This window comes from Nicotiana tabacum, chromosome 8, assembly GCF_000715075.1.
Source record: "Nicotiana tabacum cultivar K326 chromosome 8, ASM71507v2, whole genome shotgun sequence".
In the NCBI taxonomy this organism is placed as follows: Eukaryota; Viridiplantae; Streptophyta; class Magnoliopsida; order Solanales; family Solanaceae; genus Nicotiana; species Nicotiana tabacum.
In genome coordinates, this window is record NC_134087.1 from 134,265,845 (window position 1) to 134,290,551 (window position 24,707).

Here is a 24,707-nt window from a genome sequence, read left to right on the forward strand (position 1 = left end):
AAAAATTTTGGTGGACCATTCCCCTTGGACTTGGTGTATCAATAGATCAAAATCCACCATGACCAAAAGTTCTTTAATGTTCACGTCGACTGCCATTCTGATCCTAAAGATGCACGCTTCATATTTAGCCATATTATTGTACAAGGGAATCTTATCTTAGCCGATGCTGGGTAATGCTGTCCGAATTCTAAAATTAGGACCGCCTCAATTTCTACTCCTTTGTAGTTTTCTCCTCCATCGAAAAACATTCTCTATCAAGGGTATGACTCTACAATATCATCTCTAGGAAATAATACCTCTTTGTCGAGAAAATATGCAGTGAGTGGCTCGTAATCCCCGTCCACTAGATTCTCTGCGAGGTAGTCAGCTAAAGCTTTCCCCCTTGATGGCCTTCTGAGTTATGTACACAATGTCAAATTCACTAAGGAGAATTTGCCATTTAGCTAGCTCTCCAATCGACTTCGGCTTCTGGAAGATATACTTGAGCGTTCCGAGCCAAGATATCAGATGTATAGTGTATTCTAACATGTAATGCCTTAATTTCTGGGCGATCAAAGTGAGAGAACAACAAGTGCATTCTACCAAAGTGTATTTGAACCTCGCATGGCATGAACTTCTTACTTAAGTATTAGATGGCCTGCTCATTTCTCCCAATTTTGTCATGCTATCCCAACACACAGTTGAAGGCGTTATCCAAGACTGACAGATATAGTAATAATGGTTTCCCAGGCTCGGGGGAACCAACACTTGTGGATTTGACAAATACTCCTTAATTCCGTCGAAGGCTTTCTGACACTTTTCTGTCTATTTTGTGGCAGCATCCTTTTTCAGCAACTTGAAAATGAGTTCACAGATTACCGTGGACTAGGTTATGAAATGACTAATGTAATTCAGTCTGCCCAGAAAACGCATCACATCTTTCTTACTCTTGGGTGGTGGCAATTCTTGAATGGCCTTGATTTTTGATGGGCCCAGTTCAATCCCTTTCCTGCTTACAATGAAGTTCAACAATTTCCAAGCAGGGACTCCGAATGCGCACTTTGCCGGATTCAATTTCAAATTGTACCTCCGTAGGTGCTCAAAATATTTTCTCAAATTGTCCAAGTGCTCTGAACTTTTTCGATACTTGATTATGATGTCATCCATATATACTTCAATATCCTTATAAATCATGTCGTGAAAGAGGGTTGTCATGGTCCTCATGTATGTGGTACCGACGTTCTTAAAACCGAATAACATGACCCTATAACAATAATTCCCCTAGGCGTGGTGAATGTTATCTTTTTTTTGCATCTTCTTCATGCATCAAGATCTGGTGGTATTCGTCAAAACAATCCACGAACAACTGTAGTTCATGCTTCGCGCAGTTGTTGCTGAGGATGTGGATATTTGGTAGAGGAAGTTGCCTTTTGAACTAGCTTTTTTGAGATCTTTGTAATCCACACATATACTGATCTTCCCATCTTTCTTGGGTACTGGGACGATATTTTCCAACCAGCTGAGATAATTGGCGACCCTTACCACATTCGCATATATCTGCTTGGTCAATTCCTCCTTTATCCTCAGACTCAAATTAGGCTTGAATATTTTGGGTTTCTGTTTGACTGGCAGTCTGGTAGGATCGGTGGTTAGTCAATGCAAGACAATGTCGGTACTTAATCCTGGCATGTCATCATATGACCATGCAAATACATCAATGTATTGTCGGAGGAGCTCAAGCAATTTTTCCTTCTGCTCGGCTTCTAGATGAATGCTAATTGTAGTTTATTTCATGTATTCTTCACTTCTGAGGTTGACCACTTCCATTCTTTGAGGTTAGGATTTTTCTCATTCTCCAAATGTCCGATCTCTTATGGGAGATTGTCTGGCATCATACTCTTGTCATACTCCTCGTAATCTGGATCATTGCGCTCGGCGGTTTTGTTATATGTCACAATCTTGGAACGCGAGTTTTTATCATTTTGATTACTGAAAAGAAAAGCAAAGTGTAAATGAAGCGGTAAATAAAGTTGCAATATTTAAGAAAATAATTCTTTTTATTTCATCGAAAGAGGAATGTCTAAGCGTTCAAAAGATGCAAATGACAAAAGGTACAGACACGTTACAATCCTTAATTGACCATGCACTTTCCAAAAAGAAAACTTTTACAGTTCCACACTACCAAGACTCCCGGCGAACTAAAGCTGGACTGGCGGTCCAGTTCCGCAGCTCTTCCCCTGGTTCGGCATCCCTGATGGTCGGTGTCTTGATGCTAGTACCTTCACAAAATTCTTCAATTATATTCATGAAAAACCTTCCCATTCTATCGATGATATTATATTCTGGTACTGAACTCTGACCTGTACTCGAAATATGCTCTGGCACAAAAATATTTTTTTCTGGAGCTACCGGTATGAGCTTTCCCCAGTGGAGGCTTATATCCTATGCCAACCTTTTCTTTCTGCCATTAGGTTCATTTGGCTCTGTGATCCCGTCCAACCTGGCTCCCAACTTTGTTCCCGGTCTGTATCCATATTTCATCATCTACCTCATATCCATCTTGGATCTATACGGTGACTACATTCCTAAGTTTTGTTCAGTCTCCTCTATTTTGGTGGTCTGCATGATTTCCACTATATGGAAAGCAACTCCGTCTAGCCATTCAAATAAACATGACATCATGCTCTAAATAAGCTGCTTGGTCCCATTCACCATGGACCACGATCTCCTGACATCCTCACTCAAATTTCTTGCATTGGTGTATAGTGGATGGGACGACCCCTGCCATGTGTATCCAAGGCCTTCCTAGCAGTAAGTTGTATGAAGAAGAAATATCCATTACTTGAAACCATATGGGAAATTCGACCGGCCTGATCTATAAAGCCAAATAAATTTCTCCAATAACATCCTTCTTCAAACCATCAAAAGCCCTTACCTTCACATGGTTTTCCATAACTTCCCACAAATGGATTCCTAACTCCTGCAAAGTAGAGAGCAGACAAATGTTGACTCCTGACCCCCCATCAACCAACACTCGGGACACCACTTTATCCCTATATTTGACAGTGTTGTGAAGATCTTTGTTGTGACTTACGCCTTCGACAAGAAGTTCGTCTCTCCTGAAAGTGATCATATTTGCTAGCGTTTCATTGGTGGTAATGCTTGACACACTTACCCTACTTAGTACTTTTATCAGGGCATCCTTATGACTGTCGGAACTCATTAGCAAGTCCATGATTGATATTTGTGTTGGAGTTTTCTTCAGTTTGTCCTCCACGGAGTACTCCTTGGTTGACATTCTCTTCCAGAACTCTGCGACTTTTGGGTCTATTACATTCCTTCTTTGAATCTGCTCTCTTCTTGAATTACCTCGATTTGAATCATCAGGAGCGTAGCATCTCCCTACCTAGTCATGCCGTGGGTTGTTGCGGAGTCTGTCATCTTGGCCTTCCAATTTTGTTGTTATGTCCATGGGATACCTGACTCTCTTTATCCCCTGTAGCAAAGGCAAGTTGTCGGTGATAAGTCTTAACCGTCATCGTAGGTATCACTTGCACTATAATCATTGGAGTGTTTTGAGGTGGAATCCTTGCGGCCTATGCATTTCCTATTGTGACAATCATTCCTTTCAGACCATAATCTCCATCCAATGTGATCATGTTAACCCCCTGTTTTGGTTATTTGGTAGTGGATTGCAATTCACATTGGATGGAGCCAGGGTGTACTAAATGGCATCAATGTTTCAATCTCATTTTTCATCTTAAAACAATCTTCAGTATCATTCCTGGGCACGTTTGAATGGTACACACACATTTTAGTTGCATCAAAATACTTAGAGGGATACTCAGGAACACTTCCTTCCACTGGATGTATCAATCCTGCTCTTCTCAATCATTCCAACAATTGGGCCATAGGATCAACAATCGGGGTATAATTTCTGGGACCCCTCTCTTCAAAATTTGGACGAGGACGTGGTGCATAAGTGGGTCAGTTTTGATGGGTAGCGGTTTGGACATGAGCATATGGTCATTGTGGGTTTGGGTTGTTGTGGGCTCGAGGAGGGTTGTATTGAGGTTCGGGGTGATAATATGGATGGGTGTTATAGACTAGAGCATAAGCGGGTAGTGGTGAATGGCTGTTTGGGGAATATGAAGTTTCCGTGATGTAGGTTAGGTTGATAGTAAGGGACGACTGCTGAGACCTCTTGTTTCTTCTTCTTTCTGCTACCGATCGACCTTGATTGGATTGCCTTGATGGCCACTTACAATGCAGCCATGAGTTGTACTTTACCAGAGTGTATACCTTCTTCTAAGAAATCTCCCATCTTGACTAGCTCAGAAAATTTCTGCCCCATCATTCCCATTATTTTTTCAAAGTATATCCTTTGCTGGGCCCTAATGAAATACTTGGTTAATTCAATGTCGTCCAGCAGAGGTTGTGCCCTAGCGGCTTTTGACCTCCACCGACGTGCATATTCTTGAAATGACTTGGATGGATTTTTCTATAAGTTTACCAGAGCGAATCTGTTGGGAGTGATCTCTCTGTTGAATCGAAAGAGATTCATGAAGTCATCGGCCATATCCTGCCGGGTTCTCCAATTTTGCATATCTTGTCGAGTATACCAGGTAAGTTCTTCTCCCGTCAAGCTCCTTATGAACAACTTTATTCTTAGCTTCTCGTTCCTTCCTACTCCAACTAACTTGTCACAATATTCCCTTAAATGTGCATGGGGATCACCTGTCCCATTGAAGATATCAAACTTTGGAGGCTTATACCCTACTGGCATATCTATATCCTGGTGGATACACAGGTCTTCATAGTCCAAACTTTCACTTCCCCTGGCGACTTGGAGGTTCTTCATTTGTTTTCTCAAGATTTGTAGCTGCTCAGATACTGACTTCTCTTCTTTATGCCTAGCTTACTTCTCTGTCTCGGCGTATTGGTCAATCTCATAAGGCACCTTGGCTGTGATATGAGCTGTAAAGGTAGGCTAAGAAATAGTATATACAGGAGGAACATATAGCTCATAGGCGATGGTATGTGCCACAAGTATGTGCTGATTTGGGTGAGTTATAAAAATGACTCTATTACGAGGAGGGGTGTGAGTTGCGTTGGTAGTGATAGGCGGGTTTTTTTGTATTTGAATGAACTGTGGTACGTAGGGACTGTGTATAGGGGGATTAGGTGGGTTTTCGGGGGTTACTAGAGGTATGACTTGAGTGGTGGGGACTGAAGTTGTGGTGTTGTTGTTTTGGCGTGATTTCAAAGAAAAGTGGCCAGGAATTGAATCCAAAGAAGGAAAGTAAGGTGGTTGAGGGAGCGTACTTTCCACAGCCAGATATGCTAGTTCCTTGATATGCTGTACTTCCTCCCTTAAATACTCCATATCCTAGGCCATCCCGACCACGTGTTCATCATTTCGGGTATCGTCCTTCTCTCCCGATCGTCCCGTGCTTTAAGCTATGGCTAGAGCATGTTCAATCGGGTTTTCTGTAGCAGACATCTTTCCCTTTGATCTTAGATTGTACGGTGGTTCTTCCACTTTAGGGTTGACACAAACCATCTTTTTCTTTTTTTTTTGCAGGGGGGGGGGGTAATAATAAAGTAAAAAACAAGAAAAAAGAAAAAGAAGTCAGTTTCTTCATTTATACAAGGAGGAAATCACACAGAGCAATTAATTCACGTATTCAGGCTAGCACATTTTCCTAGAATTCGTGGGACCTCTCATTGCCGGAGGTAGTCCTACATCGCAAATGTTTGACAAATAATTAGACTTAACACATTTGGATTCGAAGAAAGTTTGTTTTCATTGATAATGTTTGGACTATGATAAGAGGGAACACATGTTACATCATTGTTTCTAATATTCATAGAACTGCATGGCCTTAAACAACTTTCCCTTTAGGAAAGTAAGAAAACCAGGGATAAGGGTACAAAGTGGAAAAAAAGCGGAATCAACCAACTTCTAGTAACAATCCCCGGAATCATTCCCCATCTCTTCTTCTTCTTCTTCTTTTTCTTCTTCTTCTTCTTCTTCTGGTTCTTCATTCGGATCTTTTTCAAACTCCTCCTCCTCATCGTTGAACTCAGACTCCTCTCTTAGATCTACTTCCAACTCTGTCTTAGATTCTATCAGGGTGCATTCCACTAACCGGTCATCGTCTTCGGTAGATGGCAACATATTATCGATGGATCCTGGCCACTTAACGGTACATTAAGGTAGTCACCAGGTAATGTGGCAATATCTCATGGTAAATTTGCAAAGAAACTAGTGCGTCCTCCTGCCAGGCTATACTTTCTCTACTTGGTCGGGCTAGCTCATCTTCCTCATTGATCCAGACATAATACTTCGAAGTGCACCACGAGTTTTGACCCATTGACATTATGACCATATCGTTCCACTCTTCTTGGAGCTTTCTTATCATAGGGATTGGAATATGTCTGTTGTACTCATGCTCATATAGCGTTGTCCTCATCCATAAAGTCACATCCTGGATCATCTCGAACTGTCTAATAACCCGTATGGGTGAGTATGGTTGGATGCCTTCAAGTCCGATCAGCTCAGTGAAGTATTTCTGAGGAGTCATTAAGATTACCCTCCTTCCTAACCATGACAGCTTCTAATTGACCCATTCTCCACTTAGATTAGTTAGAGTTTTCCTCCACTCTTCTTGCCCATGTGGGGAGACCCAATGTCTCATCCTCTCGTTGTGGCTGCGGATCATGTTGCTGACGCTCACAAAGTAGTCGATGGTGGCCTCTCGCTGGAGAATGTTCTGTGGCCTAGATCTGAAGTAGTAAGTTATAACCCTTAAATAAATCATACCTCCATGCACATGCAAACAAATCCCTTAGAATCTCGGCTAGTACCATTGGCACCAGAGTAGCTTGAAGGTTACCGTGGAAAGTTGCCAGAACTACGGGTAATAAGTTGATGTTGATCCGACCCTTTTTTTGCGAGAATACCAATAATCCCAATAGTGCTAATGAGAAAGTGATATGCCTGAGACTCTCTCACATTGCTTGATCACACTGAAACTCTCCCAAATACCACCCGTAGCTTTCACGATGTCCAAATCTACCCAACAGCTAGTCTGGGCTCACCCATCTGCCCTCTATATTTCTCAAACCTCAACTGCTTGCCAGACCCAAAGCATCCAAGAACCTGTAACCGCGCATAGTGACTGGTAGTATTGGTTTACTTCCTATGAATGGCAGCTCCGTGAAACTGGTAACTTCTTCCAATGTCGGTACTAACTTACAGTCAGCAAACTTGGACACCACCTTGGCCGTATCCCAAAACTCAATCAGTAGGCGAGTGAGCACCATGTCTACTCGGATGTTTAACAAAGCGGTCAGTGCCCCCAGGTGTGTCCGAATCTCGTCTCCGTGTTCCTGATAGATGTTCTTCCCCCACTGCTTCAATTTGTGTGGCTCCCATCACCATGTTAATATCAGGGTTGTTTTGGTTGATTTCTATTTGCTGAAGTGGGTACATAAAGGCTTTGATAAGTGTTTGCTTCAGATCATTAGATGTCTTGTCAGGTTTGTTCATCTTTCCACAGAAGTCTTATCGTTGGGTGCATGACCCGTTGAGATCAATATGGTTTTCCTAATTGTGTATCGATTCCAAGGACCGACTTACCTAAGGTTTATGCAGCATGACCTATTTTTGCTAGAGTTGAGTGTTTCCTACTTTTGAGTTAGACTAAAGACTGCGAGAAGTTATGTCAGTTGACCTGACAAAATCATTCTCTGAAACTAGAGAGTTTTGAAAAGAAGGTTCGAAGGGGGTAAAAGACAACCCTCGCATGCCATTGTGTGTGATAGTGTATGGCCAAAACTCGATAGGAAGGAACATGATGACAATATGTGTAAAGCAATAACAGATAAGGGTGTAGCAATAATAAGCATGATAATAGGCATAAAGAGCAAATAAAACAAGTAAGTATGTAATTGCGAATTTAACCACAATTAAAGCAATGTACAAACAAATTTAAATGTCGAATTCAATTTAAGTATGCTAAGGTCAGAACCTAATGTGATTCCCCAGCAGAGTCATCACGTTATTGCACCCTATTTTGCACTAGTCAAAACAAGATTCAACTTATGGTTTCTCTGTTGTTGATGAAAGAGAGTCGCTACCTAATATTTAAAGGTATACTACGGTACCTGTTGAATTACTAAAGGTTGTGTTCTTTACAAGTCTGCTAACCGGTGAGATTATGGGTAAGGGTTCTTGTTCTTCTAAGGGGAAGATGTTAGGCACCCCTTAAAATCTACCTGAGATAGCTCCATGGGACTTAGACTAGATTTGGGACTAATTGTTTGTACTATACCTTAACTAGTGTTCAAAGAGTGTAGCTTACCATATACTAGGAGATAATATCTATAAAGGAAGAGCATGGTTTAAAGAAGATGAATTTTAAATAAGAGTTTTGAGGAAAATAACGTTAGTGTATTTAAGCTTGAAAAGAACTTTGAAAGATGAAACGTTTGTTATGAAAGTTTTTTAAAAGAAGCTAAGTTAATGCACTTTGTTTCCCAAAGAATTGAGGTTCATATTATTCAAATGAGGTGAAAGTGTTAAGAAAAATGATCTGAAGATGTACCTTGGTTTTAAATAGAAAACCGTTTGAAATCTACCTGAGGTGACATCAGTTAATCTTTTTGAAATAGCTGATTCCCTTTTAGAAAGATTAAACTCGCAACTCCGTTCTGTTTTTCCTTTTGAAAGAAGGCCAGTTCTGAACTGACTCAATCTTCTTAGAATCCACTTTATTGCCCTAGGAAGATACAAAATGGCCCAAAAGGCAACCGAAGCCCAACCAGAACTCACATTTCGAAAGCTTGGCATAAAAACTAACGATTGTCCAGAAACTGAAGTACAATCCGGAGATGCTTCTCATGCTCCTCTCGACTGTGGGAGTAAACCAAAATACTTCAATGAAGATGATCATGATGGAATCTAGATAAGGCTTGAACACCCGGTTCATCAAAATCATAAAGGCTGCTGACGCATTAGTCAAGCCAAATAACATCACCAAAAAGTTGTAGTGACCATACCGAGTCCGAAAAGTTGTCTTAGGGACATCCGATGCCCTAATCTTCACCTGATGGTAGCCAGAGCTCACATCATTCTTGGAAAACACCTTGGCACCTTGAAGCTAGTAAAATAAGTCAGCAATCCTCGACAACAGATACTTGTTCTTGACAGTGATCTTGTCCAACTGCCGATAGTCTATGCACGTCGTCATCGACTCTTCCTTCTTATTCATAAACAACACTGGCATACCCCAAGGTGAGACATTAGGTCTAATGAATCCCTTGTCAAGAATATCGTGCAACTACTCCTTTAATTCTTTCAACTCAATTGGGGCCATATGGTATGGTGGAACACAAATAGGATGAGTGCCCGAAACAAATTCAATGAAAAAGTCGATATCATTGTCGGTGGCATGCCCGACAAGGCTGTAGGAAACACCATTGGATCTCACGCACAACCGAGACCGAATTCATGGAAGGAATGTCCGTACTAGAATTATGGATTTACACCAAATACACTAAAACACCCCTTCTCAACCATATGCTGAGCACATATGAAATAACCCTACCAGTGGAATGTCCAAGAGTCCTTAACTACTCCAATCGAGGCAACCCCGACATGGCTAACGCCACCATCTTAGCGTGACAATCTAGGATAGTGTGATATGGCGATAACCAATCTATGCCCAAAATCACATCAAAATCTACCATGTGAAGTAATAGAAGGTCAAAGCTTTGCATGATTTATCTCTTAAAAATGCGGCTATTCATGTAGCTTTATAAGATTAAATATCACTGGAAAACATGTCATGGGTATAACTTTTGGAAACAAAATCAGTCTTAATTGGAGTTATGTTTTTGAAACTCATTGGAGTATGTTAGTTCGCAATGACCAACCGTGTTGGTTTTGTTTCTTGAAAATCAACCTCGTAAACATCCTTTCAATTCTAACTTTTCAAAGAGGGGTCGTTTCGCTTTTTAGTCTGTCAAACTTAAGAGCTTTAAAAGAAAACTGGTTAGCAATAATAAAATGAAGTCTTGTATTTGTTAAGAAAAATAAGTGATCAAAGCATCGAAGTATTAAGGCGGACATGATTTTAAATTTGAATTCTATTTTGTTTACTTATGGGTTATGGTTTGCCTATGTTCCTAAAACAATCAGAATATACCAAAGGTTTCCAATAATGATGTTAGTATCAAATATATACATAGAATAAACGACTAGCTATATTGTGTTAAAGTGAGAAGTGGAAAGGAACTGGACTTTCGAAATTGGGCCAGTGGACCAGGCCCAACAGATCTACAAGTAGCGGCAAACTTCATTCAAATAAAGGTGTCCCATACTGCATTTGGGCCTGAGCTCCAAATAACTCGTGGTTGGATAAGGTTAAGATCCATTATGAGTGGAATCCTTGATGGACTTGAAATAGTGCAAAATTGTCATGTCTCTCAAAGTGATGAAATTTGTGTAAGGATTTGGGAAAAGTTAATTACAGTCACATTGAAGAGAAAGGCTGGTTCTCTCCATCTTCCAGTCTCCACTTAAATTTGTTAATTAGGATAACAATGTTTGTGTTCTCTAGATCTTATCTGCTCTCTTTCTTCTTTGTCTTCATTTTTCTTCCATCAAATTGCAGCTTGCATCAGCTATTAGGTTCCTTTTTCTTTTGGCTAATTAGTGGAGAGTTCTATAAAATCATCTAATTAGGTACCGAGAAAAAATAAAAATAACAATTAAAAATATATATAGTGTATTTAATATATATGGATGTATACTTTGAAAAAAATTCATTCAATTCGGTCATAGGCAGCGACAAATCGAGCTACAAAGCAGTAGGTGTGCTAGAGAAAAATTCTTGGAATAAGTTTATAAATATATATCACAATCACTTCAAGAATCAAGATACTAAACAATTTACTCCATCATTGTTACACTTATGGTTATAGCAGATTTTGATCATTTATTTTTCAAAGTGTCCAACTAAGTAAAACTTTGTGAACATATGTAATCCCTTGTTTGCTGCTTTTATGAGAGTTCTATATATTGTTGTTTAATTAAGAAGGGCAGTCTGAGAGAAAATCCATTTACCTGTCAATATCTTTACAAAAAGTATCTTCCAAATAATACCGCACTATCGGATTTAAACACGAAGTGATTTTAGTGGGCGATTGGACATAAGAATTGAAAAATTCCCCAAAGAAGAAAAAATTTTCAAGTAAAAATGATATTTGAAAAGCAGAGTCGTGTTTGGACATGAAGAAAATTTTGGGTTATTTTTGAAGTTTTGTGAGTGATCTGAGTGAAAATTTTGAAAAACAGTTTTTTGGAGTTTTTCAAATTTTCAAAAAATTCCTAAATTCATTTCCAAGTAAAAATTTAAAATTTTTTGGTAAAAAATTGATTTCGAAAAAGTGAATTTTTTGAAAAAAAATGATTTTTTTTTATGTCCAAACGGGCTTAATGAGGGTCAATTTCCGCCTTTAGCGTAGTAGCCTTTCCTTTCACAATTATAGATGTACTAATCATGCATAACTATGTCCCATAAAAAGCACTAAGCAATCGCTACAAATATAATCCAGTCTAATAGCCTGTCTGGCCAAGCTGCAAAAATTAGCTTATTTTGAGAAGTGCTTTTTTTCAAAAGTGCTTTTCTCAAAAGTACTTTTGGTGAGAAATAGTTTGTGTTTGGCTAATTAGTTTGAAATGCACTTCTGAGCAGCAATTAGTGTTTGGCCAAGCTTTAAAACACTGCTTTTAAGTGTATTTTTATCAAAAGTGCTTCTCAAAAAAGTGCTTTTGGAGAGAAGCTACTTTTTTCTGCTTCTCCTCAAAAATAATTTTTTTCCTTCCAAAAGCTTGGCCAAACACCTCAATTTTTAAAAGAACACTTTTGGCTAAAAAGAAGTTTGGCCAAAGAGGCTATAAGAGTTTGGAGTCAAATCCCACTGAAAAAGATTTAGCTACAACTATTCACTATCATTAAATAGACGAGTTCGAATAATATTCTGAGTAATAATGATTACAGTTTTTATTTCTAACTAAATAACTAATAAATATTACAGCAGTAAAATTACCAACTAAAGTTACTAAAGTTTGGGGCCAAGATTAGAAAAGCATAGCGTTATGATTTCCCCAATTGTTGGAATTTTTCACGCCACGTATTCTATAATTGCGCCTAATTATTCTCTACTGATCACGAGCACTCGAGTTATCGTAATTCTCTCTCGAGCGACTACAATAATGTACAAGTCGTATTCTCTCGAATTACGCTGGCTTGCACTTTCTCACCGCTCAGTATGATCACTTCAAAGCTTCATTATCTCTATTTCGCTTTTATACCTGCCGTATTGATCTCTTATATACCTTGAAAGTGACGATATTCAACAACAACCTAAATATGTACTCTTTCTCAAGCAATACATGATAAATAGGCACAATTAATTGAGAACTCTTTAATTAACTAAAATAAGCACATACTTGAGCAAGTAGGAAAATTCAAAGGCAAAATTATATTAGAATGTAACGAGAATTCATTCTCCAAAAGATTCAATAAAAATCTAAATAATAATTTAGCTATTCAAAGCATGCTAACAATTACGTTAATAATTGAAAGCATTAATGTACAAACTATGAAGAATTGGAAGACGAATGCATGTGATCTGGTGCGTACAATTGTTCTAGTCGTCTTGTGCCTCCAAAATAATGTCCAACCCTCTAAAAACAACTTTAAGGAGTATTTATACGTTAGGGTCGAATTGTCCAAGTCCAAAACCAACAAGAAGATCAACTTTTCTTGGATAGAGGGTATTAGCGTGAGGCATTGTAGGAGGCGTTGAACTCGGCGCCCTACGCCTCCCCTAGCGCTGTCTAAGGCATGATGGTTTCCTCACCCTCTAGCTTGGCTAGCACGGTTTAGAGAGCAGTACTTTCGTGGCCTTGTGTCCTGGTTCCTCCCGTACTCTATTTTAATGTCTTTGATGCCTTTTTATCCAATTTTCTTTCCACTTTATTCGCAAGTGAGCCTACATACAAAAATACCTTAATTAAGCACAAACATAATACAAATTGTTAATATAACAAACAAAACATAAGGTAAATGACGATATAAAGAACAACATTTTAGCCTCACATCATGTACTAAACAACAAGTTTTTGAAGAATTTCTTTTTTTTCTTGTGATAATTTATTTGAAGTATTCATAAAGAGTACATAGCCAAATAATTTTTAAACATGAAGTGCTTTGAGATGAGAGTTGCTGGAAAGGTTAAGAACGTGTAATCAGAGCTGTTTGCTAGGCTGGTTTCTTGTTAATCTAGGTACGATTAACATTGTGAACTGTGAGTTACAATTTGACCGAAGTATTCGTAATCTCGATGCCTCGACTTTCCATGGCCTTTTGAGTCTGATTGGCATCCGATGTTCCATGATTGAACTACTCCAAAGGGTTGTTTGATTTCTAGTATAACAAAACAATAATTCTTGTATTATATATTCTACATAACTACGGTATATTAAGTTGCACCATAAAATTATGCATCACTAATGTAATTTCTGCATAAGTGCAATATTTGGTTTTCATGATAAAATTCCGTACAATTAGTGCGTTATTTTTTCTATTAAATTATAAATATGTGTACGGTTAAAATCGGGCTAGAGTTTTCCCCGATTCCCCGATATAAAAACAGGAGGAAAGCATGGCCAGACATGATTATAATCGAGGCCCAAGAACCCTCATATTGAAACCCAAATGAACGAACGATGTATCTGAGATCGGGCACGGTGAAATAACGGACCCAGATCAAGTATAGCTTCTGGACTTCGGTAAATGCGAAGATTGGTTACACATGACGAGTAAGGGCCCGTAATATTTGCCCTCAATCAGATATTACAGCGCGAATCCCGTTTAGTATCAACTGTAGATCGACATTTACCGGAAAAAGAAGATTTTTACCTTATTTATACTTGTACTAGGACTGAAATTTTCCTACTATATAAAGGGGAAGGTTTTATTTATTCTAACACATTGTGACACGCTAATCAAAGTTTACTTTTGTCCTCTAGCTATTGTTTAAAGCATTATTCATCTGTGTTTTCTTTATTCGCGACCGAGCTTGTACCGAAGGTCCAATCGAGGACAAATTCTACCGTCCAATCCAAGATCAGGCTTGATCATCATATTGCGATTGGTTTGATCATTTATTTTGTCTTTAACTTATTTACTTGTTGTTCTCAATCATTCATATTGAATTAAATCACATATAATTTAAATCATGTACAAATTTAATTGTTACTCATTTTTAGGGTAAACAGTTTGGCGCCCACCGTGGGGCTAAGGATAATAGTAGTAATTTGATACGAATCTCCATAACACACCCTATTTTACGCTTGTTCTTTGAAATTTTGATTCAGGGTTAGCCTAAGGACGTCAAACTCTCAGTTTGCTCACTTGAACATTGACGCAGAGTGAAGCCATCACGGCGAGAACAATAACGTGATGCCGAGTAATGATGTGCCTCTTCTTGATCCCAATGGTGTCCCAGCCGCCAACCCGGTCGATGCTAACTCGTAGGTGGCCATCAACATAAGTTTACCAAGTGATCCCGAAAATAATGTTCGTGGGGAACCTCGACTAGTAGCTCGAGAAGCGCCCGAGGGTGAAGGTGATGTGGTAAGTCTACGGTTGATCTTTAAAATATTGATGGCTCAACAAGCAGCGATAGCATAGTTGTAGAACCAAATCCATGTCCTTAACAGGGCCGAACTCGAACAGTACCGGGAAATACTCAAAGGGACAAACAAGTTGCCTTGGAATCGGGTGAGCTCAGACCTGGGGAAACTTCTGAGGTGATGAAGATGCTCGAAGCATTGAAAAACCGGGTGGAGTCAGGCGAGAAAAAGATTAAGGCCAATAACAACAATGTGGAAACGTAAAACTCCAGGGTTGATCAGATCCCAGGAGTGCCTACAATATTGAAGGGACCAGACTCCAAAGAGTTTATTCAGTAGCCTTTTCCCCCGAGCACAGCATTGAAGCCAATTCTGAAGAGGTTTTGAATGCCCGACATTCCCAAGTATATTGGGACCACAGATCCAAATGTGCATGTAACCTCCTATACATGTGCGATCAAAGGGAACGACTTAGAAGATAACAAAATCGAGTCGGTGTTGCTAAAAAACTTTGGGGAAACTTTGTTCAAGGGAGCAATGATATAGTATCACAACTTGCCTCAAAATTCTATCGACTCGTTGTTATGCTTGCAGATGCTTTCCTGAAGGCCCATGTCAGGGACATCAAGGTAGAGACCAGGAAAGATCTAAGAGAACCATTGATCAGGAGCTGAGGATGGTAGAGATAGATATCAGTCATATACCGTAGATCGGAGGGGAAGCGGATCCGGGTACAACCCGATAGAGAATGACAAGAGGAATGATCGAGGACTGAGCAGTCAAGGACTGATGAGCAAGAACGAGTTTGACAGGTTGCTCGGGAGTAGGGAGGCACCAAGGTTATCAGAGTATAATTTCAACGTGGATGGTAAAAACATATTGTTAGCCAAAGGGTACATCAAAGAAACCAAATGGCCCCGACCGTTGCAGTCTGACACTGCCAAAGAGATCCTAATTTGATGTGTAAGTACCATGGCACTCACGGTCATAGGACCAAAGATTGATGGCAGTTAAGAGAAGAAGTTGCACGATTGTTCAACAATGTGGACCTCCGAGAGTTCCTAGGCGAGCGATCCAAAAACCACTTTAGAAATAGGGATGCCAACAAACAGGCCGAATAAGAGGAGCCTTAGCACGTAATCAACATGATCATTGGGGGAGCCGATGTTTCCCAAGGGATGATGATAAAACGGACTAACATTTCTATCATGAGGGAAAAATGCACCCGGGATTACGTCCCGAAAGGTTCTATCTCGTTCAACGACGAATATGCCGAGGACCTCATACAACCTCACAACAATACACTGGTAATATCTGTACTTATCAATAAATCTTGGGTTAAGCATGTGTTGATTGATCCAGGTAGCTCGACCAACATCATCAGATCGAGGGTCGTAGAACAACTAGGTTACATTATCAATACGTACCGATGGTCCGTTTATTGAATGGATTCAATATGGCGTGCGAGACTGCAAAAGGTGAGATAACTTTACCAGTAAACACATCTGAGACCACCCAAGAAACAAAGTTCTACGTGATTGAAGGGGATATGAGGTAAAACGCTTTATTCAAAAAGTCGTGGGTCCATAACATGAGGGTGGTGCCTTCGACCTTACACCAGGCGCTGAAATTTCCCACACCGGGAGGAGTCAAAATGATCTATGGAGAATAGTCGGCCATAAGAGAAATATTCGTTGTCGATAAAGTGATCCTGGTTCTTGCAGTTTCAACATCAAAAAGCGTGGAGCCGACCAAAAAAGAAGAAACTAAATAGCAATCAATGATGTCGGCCTCAGTCGAGCTGGAGAAACAAAAAGAGCACGGAGCGGACGATGAAGATGATTACAGAGTCCCGAGGTCATTTATAGCACCCGATGACACCGACGCCACCAAATCGACAATGGAGGAGTTGGAGCAAGTTATATTGATAAATCACCTACCGGATCTAAAGGTATACCTGGGCACAGGGTTAACTCTCAAGCTCAGAAAAAACTTATTAATTTTCTTAAAGCTAACGCCAATTGTTTTGCCTGGTCCTATCTAGCCATGACAAGGATCCCACTAGAGGTAACCACTCACAAGTTAAGCTTTGATCCGAAGTTCCATCCGATTAAGCAGAAGAGAAAACCACAGTCCGAGATAGGCGAGGTATCCAAACTTCTGAAATATGTTCCATCCGGGAAGTTAAATACCCGGATTGACATAATGGTAGTACCTAAAAAGGAAATAAACCGATGATGTGTGTATATTATAAGGATGTAAACAAGGCATGTCTAAAGGATCCTTTCCCTTTACCTAATATCGATCTAATTATCGACACGATAGCTGGACATGAGATACTCAATTTTCTCAACACTTACTCTGGGTACAACCAAATTCGGATGGACCGGACGATCAAGAAAAGACTTCTTTCATAACCAAGTTTAGCACCTACTGCTATAACTTAATGTCGTTTGGATTAAAGAATGCTGGTGTCACATACTAATGCCTAGTCAACCGGATGTTCGAAGAACAAATAGGAAAATCAATCAAAGTTTATATTGATGATATGTTGGTTAAGTCCCTGCGAGCAGAGGACCACTTGAAGCATTTTTAAGAAACCTTTGAGATATTGAGAAAATACAACATGAAGCTAAACCCAAAGAAGTGCGTATTTGGGGTCATCTGGGGAAAGTTTCTCATATTCATGGTATCTAATCGGGGAATAGAGATCAAACCTGACAAAATAAAAGCCATAGAAGACATCACCATAGTTGACAATGTCTAGGCAGTACAAAGACTGACCGAGTGGATAGCCGCGATGAGCTGATTCATCTCGAGATCGTTGGATAAGAGTCATCGATTCTTCTCACTATTGAAAAAGAAGAACAATTTCACTTGGACTCTAGAATGCCAGCAAGCTCTGGAAGAACTCATGCGATACCTATTAGGCCCCCCTTTAATGCACACTCCGAAGGTAGATGAACAATTGTACCTCTACTTGGCGATTTCCGAGGTGGTGATAAGTGGTGTCCTAGTTTGGGAGGAAGAAGTTACTCAACTTCCTATTTATTATGTTAGTAGAACCCTAGGCGATGCCGAAACAAGGTATCCTCACCTAGAGAAATTAGCGCTCGCCTTACTTAGTGCTTCTAGGAATTAAAATCGTACTTTCAGTGCCACCCAATATGTGTCTTGACCTCTTAACCGCTAAGAAATGTCATTCATAAGCCCGAGTTTTCAGGCTAGCTGGCAAAATGGGCCGTAGAGATTAGCGGGTACAATATCAAGTACAACCCTCGGACTGCCATAAAATCTCAAATTTTGGCGGACTTTGTAGCCGACTTTATACCGGCCTTGAAACCCGAGGTTGAAAGGAATTTGCTGCTTACGTCGGGGACTAGCTCAGGGATCTGGACCCTATTCATGGACGATGCCTCCAACACAAAAGGGTCCGCGCTTGGTATCATATTAAAACCACTTGCACGTAACGTATTTATACAGTCTATTAGAACTGTAAAAATGACTGACAATGAAGCTGAGTATGGAGCTATGATTGTAGGTCTAGAATTGGCTTAGAGCCTTGGGGCCAAAGTGATCGAAGCCAAATGTGACTCCCTCCTTGTCGTAAATAAAGTCAACGGACCATTTGAAGTAAAAGAGGACCGGATGTGGAGGTACTTGGACAAATTGCTGGTGACCCTACACCAATTCAAGGAATGGACTCTGCAACACGTGCCTCGGGATGAAAATAGTGAAGCTGATGCTCTAGCCAATTTGGGGTCATTTGTCGACTCTGATGAATTCGACTTGGGGCAGTGGTACAACTGATGAACTCGGTAATAGAGAAAGGTCACGCTAAGTTAAACTCGACAAGTTTCACTTGGAATTGGAGAAACAAATACATAGACTACCTGAAGACAGGAAAACTTTCATCGGATCCCAAATAATCAAAAGCCCTGTGCATCAAAGCCGCCAGGTTCATTTTGGTCAGGGGGAAATTGTTCAGAAGATCCTTCTTCAACCTACTAGATAGGTTCTTGGGTCCGGGAGAGACCTAATACGCCATGAGAAAGGTCCACAAGGGCACTTGCGGGAACTACTCGGGGGTAGAATCCCTGGTTTGGAAGGTGATCAGAGCCGGTTACTACTGGAATGAAATGGAGAAATATGCGAAATACTTCGTACAGAAATTCAAAGAATGTTAAAGACATTTCACCAGTGATTCATCAATCGGGAGAGATGCTTCACCGGTCCTATCTCCATGGCCGTTCATGAATTGGGAGATGGACATTGTCGGTCCCTTTTCATGGGCGACCGGTAAAGCCCAATACATACTAGTCATGACTTATTATGTTTCCAAGTGGGTCGAGGCTCAGGCATTCGAGAAGCTCTTGGAGAAAGAGGTCATAGGCTTCATCTGGGATCACATAATATGTCGATTTGGGATACTGATTGAGATCGTTTGCGACAACGAAAAATAATTCATCGGCAGCAAGGTAAGTAAGTTTTTCGTAGACCAGAAAATCAAGAAGATATTATCAACGCCTTACCACCATAATGGTAACGAGCAAGATAAATCGACAAACAAAACTATACTCCAAAACTTGAAAAAGAGATTGACCGATTCAAAAGGAAAGTGAAAGGAAATCTTGCCCAAAATCTTGTAGCATACCGAACGATTTCGAAGTCGAGTACCATAGTGACCCTATTCTCTCTTATCTATGGAGTGAAATCCTTAATCCTGGTCAAGGTAGGGAAACCGAGCCATAGGTTCCAGTATGCTACCGAAATGTCAAACAGCGAGGCCATGACCACGAGCCTAGAATGATTGGACGAAAGGCGGGAAGCCGCCCTAGTCCGGTTGGCCGCTCAAAAGCAGTAAGTAGGGAGGTACTACAACTGAAGAGCTAACCTTCGACATTTTCAAGTCGGAGACTTGGTGTCATGAAAAGTAATGCTACACACTAGGAACCCAATTGATGCAAAACTAGGCCCGAATTGGAAGGGCCGTATGGAGTTATCGGAATAATCGAGAAAGGCTCATATAAACTCGAGTCAGGAAACGGTGTACAACTACCGAACAACTGGAACATGGCACACTTAAAGGGGTACTTCTTCTAAGGTACGAGCTCAATTCTCTTTTCAATTCTTTATATTATGGACTAACTTATGCAGGTACTCGGGTGAGGGCAAATGTGACTATTAAGTCTGAAAGCACGTGTTATCCTCTTTTTCCCTTGAACCGATTTTTCCCTGAAGTGGATTTTTCAGCAAGTTTTTAACAAGGAAACAGTAAAATGTTCTACCTTAGTTTCGAAGACTGTCCTAAAATCGGAGTTGCTGATTACTTGCACTGAACCAACAGTATTCGAGCCCTTACAAGTTTGGCCTCAAATATTGGGGGCCATTGCCCCTAGGCCAGGATCTTGGATCTTCAGAAGGTACAATCACTTAATATTCATAGCCAAGGCTTGGTAGTTCGGATTTGTTGTAAGGGTCAAACAGTTAAACGAGTCCTACCCATGTAGCCCACTTTAGCCACGACACAAGGCTTATGAGCCTCCGATTACGTACTCTATATACAAAACAATGAAAGAAATATTCAATTTCTTTATACTTTATCACTATGCATTTCGCTCCATCTATGCTTCACAACAAATCCCAAATCCTAAAGCCCATGGGCTACCCCGGCTCGGGAACTGTTGTTCGATAAAAAATTGGATGGCCCGGCCTATCAAATCTTGGAGGCACCAAGCCTATTAGGCAGGGCCCGAATAAAAAGGCTATGGCCAACCTAAAATGGCTCGGAGATGTCCAAAGCCTATACTTAGAAAGCAAGGCCCTTACGTATAATTAAAACCTATTAAAGGGTTACCCTGGCAAAACAGCATCGTATATTACTGAAACACTTAAGTGTCTTAAAGGCCTTTGACTTTTATCAAAAGTTTAGAAGCCACGAACAATCCAAAGTTACAATCGAACTGGGCCTCATTCGGGCTTTCGGAGAATGGATGCTCTAAATTACGTGTTACTCTATGCTATGGCATTAAGGTCAATCCACAAATAAAAAATTGAAAATAGATGCTGAAAAGTAAAAAACATGGTGTTGCCAAACGAAATTTTTATATATATATATTTCAAAAAATATTTATAAAGGCACGATAAAACAGAATCAAAATAAACAAAAAAGAAAATGTACAAAAAGGAAACAAAAAATAGGTAAGGCATCTCCGCCTGATCTTCACCCGAGCTCGACTTGGCATCAGAACCTTCGGAACTTTTGGGACCTTTGGGCTCATAAAGTTCTTTTGCCTCGACCTCTAGCCTCTTCAATCTTGGCAGACAGATCAAGTAATAGCCTCTCTTTTATGGTTGGGGTCTACACTCAGAGCAGGGAACTACCTCACCAGCTTCGAATTTGTGCTCGGCTCGCCTGCTCTCGACAACACATCCTTTTTTGGTACCTCTAGGTGACCAAGCCCAGAATAATCCTCCAACGCGCCCATGTACATGCCATCAAAAAACATGCTGAGGCCCTCGTATGTGCCTCGACCCATCTCGTTTGATTTCTCCTTGTCAGCTTGAGCCTTGTCGAACATAGACTTTATGTGAGACGGCGATTCCGTGATGTCGATGACACCGACTATTTCCTTCGGGGCGGGGATGGTTTCTCAGGAGGCCATAGCCTCTGATTTTCCTTCTTGATCCCGATCTAAAGAAGGATCGATCACTCGACCACCTTCCCTGGTAGCCGCTTTCTCTCCTTCATAAATGGTCGACCCATGAGCGATGGACTCTAGATCATCATCTTTAGGGTAATCCCTAAGCCAGAAGAGGGAATCGGGGTCTGGTACCCTGGCTTTGGTAATCTTCTTGTTTATTTTTTGGACCTAGACAATTACCCTCTTCTTCTTGACCTCGGTGTCCAGGGAGCCAAAGGATTTCCTCTTTTCTTCTTCTTCTCCTCCTGTGCAGCAACTACCGGCTGTCCCGAAGCGGAGGGTTTAGTAATTGAGGACGGAGCCTCATCATCATCCAATAGCCGAATCTTAGTGGTCTTGAGCAAACCTATAAAAGATAAAAAGACTTTATTTGAGTAGAAATAAAGGTTAAGTATGACAGTAGAATTGTTCGGGAGGAGGACTCACCATGGGAATGAGCCTCCCACTTGCCCTTTGAAAGCTTGCGCCATTCGCACTCATAATATGAAATTTGTTTGCAGATCCCCTCGATCCACTCCTTGAAGCGGGGACTGTATTGGGAACTTGGTAGACTGTTTCACAACGATAGGCACATGCAATTAGAGAAAGAACAAAGGAAGTACTCGCGAAGGAATGAATACTTATGGGCTGAGTTCCACTTTTCCGGGAACGGTAGAAATTTGGGAGGAATGAGGTTTTTGATTTTCACCCGGACAAACCTCCCCTACTAACCTCGATCTCAATCTTTATCGATGCTCGAGAATGGAGCTTTGCTTGCTCGACGGATGATCTTGATCAAACCCCCTCGGAAAACTCGGTAACTTTAGAGATGAAGCAAGTAGTCAAGGGTAAACCGATGTGCTTCACTGTTGTTGACAAAGTGGCAGAGGAGGATTAGGATCCTCCAAAAGGACAGGTGAATCTTCCCAAGTCAGACCTCATAGCTTTGCAAAAGTTGAGGATTATAGGGTCCACCGGGGAAAGCGTGAAAGGGTAAGTGGAAACACTTAGATACCCCTCCACGTGAGTGGTAATATCTTTATTTGGCCTGGGGACTACCACCTCCTTTCCCTTCCAATGTCAATCCTCTTGAACTGTAGGGAGTGTATCCTCAGTAACAGAGTATATGTACCTCCATGCCCCTTTGCCTCAATCCTGCTGGCTGAAGGCTTTCTTCACTTTAAAGTTGTTCTCAATGGAGAAGCCCCTGGGGACGAAACTCTTCAAAAGAGGTTCCAGGGCCACCTCGGAAACAACCACCTCAACATCGTGGCTGGGTTAGAAGTTGAAGGAATGACCTGTGGAGGCACAGATTTGGATGTTTTTGCCATCAGATTCTGTAAAATATGAAGATTTAAAGGTGAGGATAAAGATTTGAAGATAAGGATTAAGGTATGAAGATCAGATTTGAGGAAGGAGTATGAGGGTTTAAAGATGAAAATATGAGGATATGGAAAACAAAATATGAAGGTTGGAGGGAGTTAGGAATAAATGAAGAATTCGAGGGCATGTCAAGGAGCTATAGAATCGGAAAGTAAGGAAGTGAAAAAGAGATCGAAACTTTTATAGAGAAAGGGTAATCAATGCATGACGTTTCGCATTCGAGGACGATAAACCAATGGATGACACATGTTCGAAGTCAGAACGACGTGACTGATGGGACGTTTCATTAACCCGTCAACTTTGTTCTAGCGTTCGAAAGAAGGAACCAGTGTTAATTTATTGCTTCCCATCACTTCGATAAATCTACTCTCTAGAAAACAAGGGGAGTATTCGTTTATATGTAAAATCAGGGGCAGAGTTTTCCCTGATTTCTCGATGTTGAAACAGGGTGGTGTAGGGGGAAGCATGGTTTGACGTGATTATAATCGAGGCCCAAGAAACCCTCGTATCGAAATCCAGAGGAACGAATGATGTATCTGAGATCGGGCATGTTAAAATAATGGATCCAGACCAAGTATAGCTTGTGGACTTTAGGAAACGCAGATAACAGTTACACATGACGAGTATGGGGCCATAATATTCGCCCTCAATCAGATATTACGATGTGAATCCCATTCAGTATCAACTCTAGATCGACATTTACCGAAAAAAGAAGATTTTTATCTTATTTAGACTTGCACTATGACTAAAATTTCCCTACTATATAAAATGGAAGGTTTTCTTTATTCTGACACATTGTGCCATGCAAATGTAAGGCCCAGTAAAATTTTACCTGAAAACCCCTGGATTTTGTGGTACTGAGTTAGGCTTATGTGTTAAAGATTGTATAAATTCTTTGCGGTGAGCACTTTTTGGATTGAAAAATGCGTTTGGGAGTTAAAGGAATACATTTGCAGAGTTGGACATTTTTATGGCTCATTACGCGGCCGCATAATCACTTTGCGGGCCGCAGAATGGCCGTAGAGTGAGGCAGACTTTTGGGAAAATTTTGATGTCATTTTCACGGCCATTGTGCGACCACAGAACAACTTCGCGATCTGCACACCTATCGCAAATCCAGCATGGAAGAATTGTCAAAGGGAGGTTCTGCGGCGCATTATGTGACTGCAAAACAGGTTTGCGGACCGTAGGCTAGTCGTAGACTGAAGCAGAAAATACAGGTTCCGGGCTAATTATGCGGACCACAAAAGCATTATGGGGTTGCATATGCAACCGGAGATTTGTGTCGGGGCCCTATTTTTCTAATTTTTAAACCCGACCCTATTTCGTTAAAACATATGCCATAGTCCATTTTGAGCATTTTTTCGATACTTTTAGAGTGAGTGAGAGAGTTCTTAGAGTGGGTAAGTAACCTTAAAACTTTTATCCAACAATTCTTTCTTAGTCTTTGAATATTAACAAGAAAAGTCCTCATCTTAAAGGTAAGAATCTATGCGCTAGCTCTTAATTTCGAACTTCTTCTAAAAAGAGAATAGTTAGAAAGACAATTCTTGGGTGTGGGGGTTGTTATCTTGCATGCATGTATTATCAAAACATATGGGAAGATTGTGAGCTAAAGATGGTAGATAATGGGTTAAGGGATGATGTAATCTTTCACAAAAGGGCCTTAAAACCTTAATGCACACCTAGTGTTTGATAATGTGCTCAAAAGAGCTGGAATCATGATGATCTTCCTAATTTCGATCCAGCTTGTTATATTTCTAAAATAGATTGAAGTTGCTAAGAATTCTGGAATATTTTAGAGTTTAAGGAAGCTCAATTGAGGTATGTTGGCTAAACCCCCTCTTCTTAGAATTGAATCCCATGGTATTCATGCAATCAGGGTAAGTCCCAAATTGATCGATATAGAAATTGCTATTCCGAATGTGATTGTGTTGAAAAATATATGT